Raw genomic sequence first — 8,449 nt, forward strand, 5'->3', positions numbered from 1 at the left:
ATTGCTATCGCTAACGTGCCTTGATGAATGAATGCGGTAGTGTGGTAGGCTATTGTAGTAAGCTAATATAATGCTATATTGTGTTTTCGCTGTAAAACACTTAAAAAATCTGAAATATTGGCTGGATTCACAAGATGCTTGTCTTTCATTTGCTGTACACGATGCATTTTTCAGAAATGTTTTATGATGAGTATTTAGGTATTCCACGTTGGTCTCTATAATTACTCTGGCTGCTTCGGTGCTATTTTTGACAGTAGCTGTGATGGTAGCTGCAATGTAAAACTGATTTATACCTCAAATATGCACATTTTTCGAACAAAACATAGATTTATTGTGTAACATGTTATAAGACTGTCATCTGATGAAGTTGTTTCTTGGTTAGTTTGGTTGGTTCTTGGTTAGTTAGGTTGGCTTTGTGCATGCTACCTGTGCTGTGAAAAATGTCTGTCCTTTTTTGTATTTGGTGGTGAGCTAACATAAATATACGTGCTGTTTTCGCTGTAAAACATTTAAAAAATCGGACATGTTGACTGGATTCACAAGATGTGTATCTTTCATTTGCTGTATTGGACTTGTTAATGTGTGAAAGTTAAATATTTCTAAAAAATATTTTTTGAATTTCGCGCTCTGCCTTTTCAGTGGAATGTGGGAGGAGTTCCGCTAGCGGAACGCCGGGGCCAGACAGGCTAATGGCGGTTTTGGAGCAGTGGCTTCTTCCTTGCTGAGCGGCCTTCAGGTTATGTCCATATAGGACTTGTTTTACTGTGGATATAGATACTTTTGTACCTGTTTCCTCCAGCATCTTCACAAGGTCCTTTGCTGTTGTTCTGGGATTGATTTGCACTTTTCGCACCAAAGTACGTTCATCTCTAGGAGACAGAACATATCTCCTTCCTGAGCGGTATGACAGCTGCATGGTCCCATGGTGTTTATACTTGCGTACTATTGTTTGTGCAGAGGAACGTGGTACCTTCAGGCGTTTGGAATTTGCTCCCAAGGATGAACCAGACTTGTGGAGGTCTACCTTTTGTTTTCTGAGGTCTTGGCTGATTTCTTTTGATTTTCCCATGATGTCAAGCAAAGAGGCACTGCGTTTGAAGGTAGGCCTTGAAATACATCCACAGGTACACCTCCAATTGACTCAAATTACTCAATTAGCCTATCAGAATCTTCTAAAGCCATGACATCATTTTCTGGAATTTTCCAAGATGTTTAAAGGCACAGTCAATTTAGTGTATGTAAACTTCTGACCCACTGGACTTGTGATAGTGAAATAATCTGTCTGTAAACAATTGTTGGAAAAATTACTTGTGTCATGCACAAAGTAGATAGTCCTAACCGACTTGTCAAAACTATAGTTTGTTAACAAGACATTTGTGAAGTTGTTGAAAACCGAATTTCAATGACTCCAACATAAGTGTATGTAAACTTCCGACTTCAACTGTATGCCTTAATAAAAAATTAAAATATATACTCTTAGCTTTCATTTGAAATCCAATTTGACTCGCTCCTATGAAAGGGAAAGGGGGATAGTAAATTGTCCAACTGAATGTATTCAACTGAAACGTGTGTTCCGCATTTAACCCAACCACTTTACATGTTGGTGCTCATGGGTCCTTTTACATGGAAATGACCCTATATACTATCACTCTTCCAATACCTATCTTTGCTTCATACCAAAATACCTCTGATTTCCCTTTTTTCCCTTTATTTCTCTAATTTCTCCAACTCACAAATGGAGCCCAACTGTTCCTTCTCACTGGCCTGGCATTCAGGCCTGCAGTTAAGCGGATGGCTAATTTTACCAGACTGACCTCATTTTTATATTGTATTAGAACAAGTGATCCAGTGTCAGTAGAAATGCACTGGCTTCAGATAAATATTTTTACATGATCACCCCTCCTCCTTATTTTGAGAGGAAGAATATGCATATTTGCTGGGACATGCAATGCCATATACTCAGGGGGTCTTTTTCATGTGAAGAATGAATCTGGTCACCTGGATTAATTAACTGTTTGCTTCACTGAGCGGTGTTTGAATGATGCCAAAGTCCTATCAATTCTTCAAAGACAAACAGAGAGTCAAAATTAATTTAGAGAGGATCCATTCACAATTCAGGGTAAAGCTGGAGAATTGTTATAATTTACAACTGGCGTCTTTCAGTTATTGTTTGGATTCAGTTACTAAAGTAGGCTAAAGAGATAACATAAACAGTGAAAAAGGTAGCTCTAAGCATCGGATTGGTTTCTTTTTCCTAAAACCACATTCAACAATAATTGTGTTCAATAAAACATTTCACTTTTTTTCTTGCAGGAAATGATGTCTCCGGATCCTGAAGATGTTGACAGGTGAGAGACAACCTGACAACCTTTGTTATAAATAAATCCACATCCGTTGCTACAGTATTTCATGTCTTATAGACCTAATGAATATCTGAAAACATGTGCAGCAGGGGGTTTGAAATGTGTCCGTTGAAGAACCAGCCATAAAGCAGATCAAGACCAAAATTAGCTGAACAAACATGGTAAAGTTGACCCTCAGGGGACAGACTTGGCAGAACAGAACAATCCAAAATTCCACTTGGGTTGAGATGTCTTCATTTCCCCCTCCACTATATACAGTGCCTTCGGAAAGTACTCAGACCACTTGACTTTTTCCACATTTTGTTACGTTACAGCCTTATTCTAAAATGTATTAATTTTCAATCTAAAAACCGTGTTTTTTCAGCTAATTATGGTCTTGATCTATGGCTGGTTTGTAAACAGACACATTTCAAACCCCCTGCTGCACAAGTTTTAGATATTCATTAGGTCTATAAGACATTAAATATTGTAGCAACGCATGTGGATTTATTCATAACAAAGATTGTCACAGACTGGAATATGTTCCGGGATTCTTCGAGGACGTTGTCCCCACAGTGACTGTATGTACATATCCCAACCAGAAGCCATTGATTACAGGCAATATTCGCACTGAGATAAAGGGTAGAGCTGCCGCTTTCAAGGTGCGGGACTCTAACCCGGAAGCTTATAAGAAATCCTGCTATGCCCTCCAACGAACCATCAAACAGGCAAAGCGCAAATACAGGACTAAGATTGAATCGTACTACACTGGCTCCGACGCTCGTCGGATGTGGCAGGGCCTGCAAACTACTACAGACTACAAAGGGAAGCACAGCCATGAGCTGCCCAATGACACGAGTCTAGCAGACGAGCTAAATCACTTTTATGCTCGCTTCGAGGCAAGCAACACTGAAGCATGCATGAGAGCATCAGCTGTTCCGGACGACTGTGTGATCACTCTCTCCGTAGCCGACGAAAGTAAGACCTTTAAACAGATCAACATTCACAAGGCCGCTGGGCCAGACGGATTACCAGGACATGTGCTCCGGGCATGTGCTGACTAACTGGCAGGTGTCTTTACTAACATTTTCAACATGTCCCTGATTGATTCTGTAAAACGAACATACTTCAAGCAGACCACCATAGTCCCTGTGCCCAAGAGCACCAAGGTAACCTGCCTAACTCCAACATCATCATTAAGTTTGCAGATGACACAACAGTGGTAAGTCTGATTACCGACGACGAGACAGCCAATAGGGAGGAGGTTAGAGACCTGGCCGGGTGGTCCCAGAATAACAACGTATCCCTCAACGTCATCAAGACAAAGGAGATTATTGTGGACTACAGGAAAAGGAGGACCGAGCACGCCCCCATTCTCATCGATGGGGCTGTAGTGGAGCAGGTTTGGAGCTTAGAGCACATCACCAAGGAACTTGAATGGTCCAAACACACCAAGACAGTTGTGAAGAGGGCACGACAAAACCTATTCCCCCTCAGGAGACTGAAAAGATTTGGCATGGGTCCTCAGATCCTCAAAAGGTTCTACAGTTGCAACATCGAGAGCATACTGACTGGTGGCATCACTGCCTGGTATGGCAACTGCTCGGCCTCCGACCGCAAGGCACTACAGAGGGTAGTGCGTACGGCCCAGAACATCACTGTGGCTAAGCTGCCTGCCATCCAGGACCCCTACACCAGGCGCTGTCAGAGAAAAGCCCTAAAAACTGTCAAAGACCCCAGCCACCCAAGTCATAGACTGTTCTCTCTGCTACCGCATGGCAAGCGGTACCGGAGCGCCAAGTCTATGACCAAAAGGCTTCTCAACAGCTTTTACCCCCAAGCCATAAGACTCCTGAACAGGTAATCAAATGGCTACCCGGACTATTTGCATTGTGTCCCGCCTGATTTGATTTGAATACCCTATGATGACGAAGCAAAAACAGGTTTTAGAAATGTTTGCTAATTTATTTTAAAAAATGTAAACTGAAATGTACATAAGTATTCAGACCCTTTTCTCAGTACTTTGGCAGCGACTACAGCATCGCGTCTTTTTGGGTATGATGCTAAAAGCTTGGAACACCTGTATATGGGGATTTTCTCCCTTTCTTCTCCGCAGATCCTCTCAAGTTCTGTCAGGTTGGGTGGGGAGCGTTGCTGCACAGCTATTTTAAGGTCTCTCCAGAGATGTTCGATCAGGTTCAAGTCCGGGCTCTGGCTGGGCCACTCAAGGACATTCAGAGACTTGTCCCGAAGCCACTCCTGCGTTGTCTTGGCTGTGTGCTTATGTAACGGATGTGAAATGGCTAGCTAGTTAGCGGGTACGCGCTAATAGCGTTTCAATCGGTTACGTCACTTGCTCTGAGACTTGAAGTAGGGTTTCCCCTTGCTCTGCAAGGGCCGCGGCTTTTGTGGGGCGATGGGTAACGATGCTTCGTGGGTGACTGTTGTTGATGTGTGCAGAGGGTCCCTGGTTCGCGCCCAGGAATGGGTGAGGGGACGCACTAAAGTTATACTGTTACATTGATGCTGTTGACCCGGATCACTGGTTGCTGCGGAAAAGGAGGAGGTCGAAAGGGGGGTGAGTGTAACGGATGTGAAATGGCTAGCTAGTTAGCGGGTACGCGCTAATAGCGTTTCAATCGGTTACGTCACTTGCTCTGAGACTTGAAGTAGGGTTTCCCCTTGCTCTGCAAGGGCCGTGGCTTTTGTGGAGCGATGGGTAACGATGCTTCGCGGGTGACCGTTGTTGATGTGTGCAGAGGGTCCCTGGTTCGCGCCCGGGTCGGGGCGAGAGGACGCACTAAAGTTATACTGTTACACTTAGAGTCGTTGTCCTGTTGGAAGGTGAACTTTCGCACCAATCTGAGGTCCTGAGTGCTCCGGAGCGGGTTTTCATCAAGGACCTCTCTGTACTTTGCTCCGTCCCTGCCGTTGAAAAAGATCCCTACAGCATGATGCTACCACCACCATGCTTCACCGTATGGACGGTGCCAGGTGTCCTCCAGATGTATCGCTTGGCATTCAGGCCAAAGAGTTCATTCTTGGTTTCATCAACCAGAGAATCTTGTTTCTCATGGTCTGAGAGTATTTTGGTGCCTTTTGGAAAACTCCAAGCGGGCTGTCATGTGCCTTTATACTGAGGAGTGGCTTCCATCTGGCCACTCCACCATAAAGGCCTGATTGGTGGAGTGATGCAGATATAGTTGTCCTTCTGGAAGGTTCTCATCTCCACAGAGGAACTCTACAGCTCTGTCAGTGTGACCATCAGGTTCTTAGTCACCTCCCTGACCAAGGCCCTTCCCCGACTGCTTAGTTTGGCCGGGCAGCCAGCTCTAGGAAGAGTCTTGGTGGTTCCAAACATCTTTCATTTAAGAATGATGGAGGCCACTGTGTTCTTCGGGACCTTCAATGCTGCAGAAATGTTTTGGTACCCTTCCCCAGATCTGTGCCTCGACACAATCCTGTCTCTGAGCTCTATGGACAATTCCTTCGACCTCATGGCTTGGTTTTTGCTCTGACATGCACTGTCAACTGTGGGACCTTATATCGACAGGTGCTTGCCTTTCCAAATCATGTCCAATCATTTGAATTTACCACAGGTGAACTCCAATCAAGTTTTAGAATTATCTCAAGGATGATTCATGGAAAACGGGATGCACCTGAGCTCAATTTTGAATCTCATCGCAAAGGGGCTGAATACTTATGTAAATAAGATTTTTTTTTAATGTGCAAACATTTCTAAAAACCTGTTTTGGCTTTGTCATTATGGGATATTGTGTGTAGATTGCGGAGGGATTTTTTTTCTTTCACCCATTTTAGAATAAAGCTGTAATGCAACAAAATGTGGAAAAAGTCAAGCAGTCTGAATACTTTCCGAAGGCACTGTATATCAACCACACATCGACAAGGACTGTGAGGACCTTTCACAAGACTGACACAGCACCTGAATCACACAATTGTGTGGGCCAGAGGAGCCATCATGTGTAAAGATAAACCAGTGATCCAATACCTGTCTAAGTTCAGTTGCTTCTAATAAAGTCAGAAGAGGTATGTCGCCGATGCACAGAATGTACAAATTGTCCGAGTTAATTCAGTTTTAAACCCAATTAAGAAATTATGCAGAGTATGATTGTTGATCTTCTTTACACCAATATTTGATTGGGTAATTGGTTGTCCATAAAATAAATTACAATCACATGACACGAGAACCACAGAAACACTGTGGTGGTCATGCATCAAAACCCACTGATTCTTTAAGCGCTGCTCTGTACAGGTGGCCCGGCTTTGCAGCTGTGCAAATGAAAGACGCAGTGTCGTTCGAGGCAAGGGATGGAAAGTTGGCCACAAATGGAGGAGTAACATACAAGTTGCTAACTGAAAATGTAATGGAAAAAATAATAGCAGAGGTTAGCTGAGAGAAAATAATTAATGGAAAAGTTTCTCTCCTGTATTGTGTGTGTTCAAATGACAAGCTGTTCATCTTTATAGAGATGTAATACTAAGGGGGAAATGCCACATATTGACCAGATTTACCATCTCTGGCAATGCTTAGTGACCTCCGGTATGAAACAACATCCAGGGTAACATATGAGCAATTCCATAATAACAGAGTGATGCTGAGACTTCTCAATTTAAAATGAATGCCAAACAAAAACCAAGGACAGCAAAGTTAAACAAACCAAGTCTATGCACAAGATGACTATTTCCACTGAAAATGTTACAGATTCGTCCGTCTAACTGCCAGAAGGTGAAGCGTGATTCATCAATCCAGAGAACGCGTTTGCACTGCTCCAGAGTCCAATTGAGTCGAGCTATACACCACTCCAGCCGATGCTTGGCATTGCGCATGGTGATCTTAGGATTGTGTGCGGCTGCTCGGCCATGGAAACCCATTTCATTAAGCTCTCGACAAACAGTTCTTGTGCTGATGTTGCTTCCAGAGGCAGTTTGGAAATCGGTAGCGAGTGTTGCAACGAAGGACAGTTTGTACGCACTACGTGCTTCAGCACTCGGTCCCGTTCTGTGAGCTTGTGTGGCTAGCATGGCTAGTGGCTAACATTAGCCAGCTTGAGCTAGCTAACGAGCTAGCATTCGAACTCGGTAGCACAGAGTAGATTCTCCATATAACGTTGAGAAATAGTGCATTGTGGGTAATTTAGAAGATATCTGGAAATTAGTTAATAAATATTTAAAAACAGAACTATGTTTTTACTTACAAGTATTTTTAAAATGTTTACTAGGCAAGTCAGTTAAGAACAAATTCTTATTTACAATGACAGCCTACACTGGCCAAACCCCGACAACGCTGGGCCAATTGTGCGCCGCCCTATGGGACTCCCAATCACGTCCGGTTGTGATACAGCCTGGATTTGAACCAGGGTGTCTGTAGTGATGCCTCTAGCACTGGGGTGCAGTGCCTTAGACAGCTGTGCCACTCGGGAGCCCGTCAGCAACAGGTGTGGCTGAAATAACCAAATCCACTAAATTGAAGGGGTGTTCACATACTTTTGGCCATGTAGTGTACATTTCAGCATCATTGTTACTGTAACGGATGTGAAATGGCTAGCTAGTTAGCGGTGGTGCGCGCTAATAGCCTTTCAATCGGTGACGTCACTTGCTCTGAGACCTTGAAGTAGTGGTTCCCCTTGCTCTGCAAGAGCCGCGGCCTTTGTGGAGCGATGGGTAACGATGCATAACGACGCCATAAAAGTTGCGGCTGTTGCAATGTAACAGTTTAACTTTAGTCCGTCCCCTCGGGCGCGAACCAGGGACCCTCTGCACACATCAACAACAGTCACCCACGAAGCATCGTTACCCATCGCTCCACAAAGGCCGCGGCTCTTGCAGAGCAAGGGGAACCACTACTTCAAGGTCTCAGAGCAAGTGACGTCACCGATTGAAAGGCTATTAGCGCGCACCACCGCTAACTAGCTAGCCATTTCACATCCGTTACACTACCTTAGAATTTTCCACATGCAAATCCATATGTGTGCATACATTAACACAGGTCACCTCTGGACAAGTATGACGTGACCTGCCTCTCCTTACAAAGCTTCAGCGTAATAGCAAAGTGACAAAAGTATCTTGAAGCTCACTCCCTTTATGCA

Source organism: Salvelinus namaycush, chromosome 8 (genome assembly GCF_016432855.1).
Source record: "Salvelinus namaycush isolate Seneca chromosome 8, SaNama_1.0, whole genome shotgun sequence".
NCBI lineage: Eukaryota > Metazoa > Chordata > Actinopteri > Salmoniformes > Salmonidae > Salvelinus > Salvelinus namaycush.